The following is a 627-nucleotide window of genomic DNA, read 5'->3' as shown; positions in this document are numbered from 1 at the left end:
GAGGTGAGGTGTGAGCATCAGCTGGCATCTGTTTAGTGTTCATTATGGGACACAAACTTGTCCTCCTAAAGGGGCGCTTGGGCGCTCAGAAAGACAAGCGCACCATTGAGTTTCATTCAAATCCCAGAACACAGCTCGTTTAATTCGATGCATTTATACACTATAATGTGTAATCGTTTAAATGTATTAATTCAGAGAACTGTTATCCGGGAAACAAATAGAAATATCGCAAAACAATCTCTATAAAATAATTAAATAAAAGTCTTAGTCAGTAATCACAAAGCTACTATGATTGGTCCAAGGTTTTACAGCGAAGGGAAAAGTAACATATACCACGTGACACCGCGGTGTGCGTTTTACACCAGCATTTGTCTGGACAATTATTTCGCACGATTAAGAACATTCCCGACAAACATTAATACTCGTTTAGTTTAAGGATATGGTTAAGCGTTAAAACAAACATTACGTTTTTGTGCTAATTAGACCTGTCCAATTAGAAAGTACTTGGACGCACTATAAGACACGCCCATGTTCATTCCGTGTATTCCGTTCACCATCCGTCCCGTTGTTTCGATGTCTATGAGTGAGGCGACGCTGCGGTGGAGTAAAGGGTGGGGCGATGATGAG

The sequence above is a fragment of the Sinocyclocheilus grahami genome, unplaced genomic scaffold, assembly GCF_001515645.1.
Source record: "Sinocyclocheilus grahami isolate Dianchi unplaced genomic scaffold, SAMN03320097.WGS_v1.1 scaffold196.1, whole genome shotgun sequence".
NCBI classification, from domain to species: Eukaryota; Metazoa; Chordata; class Actinopteri; order Cypriniformes; family Cyprinidae; genus Sinocyclocheilus; species Sinocyclocheilus grahami.
This window is presented reverse-complemented; position numbering follows the sequence as displayed.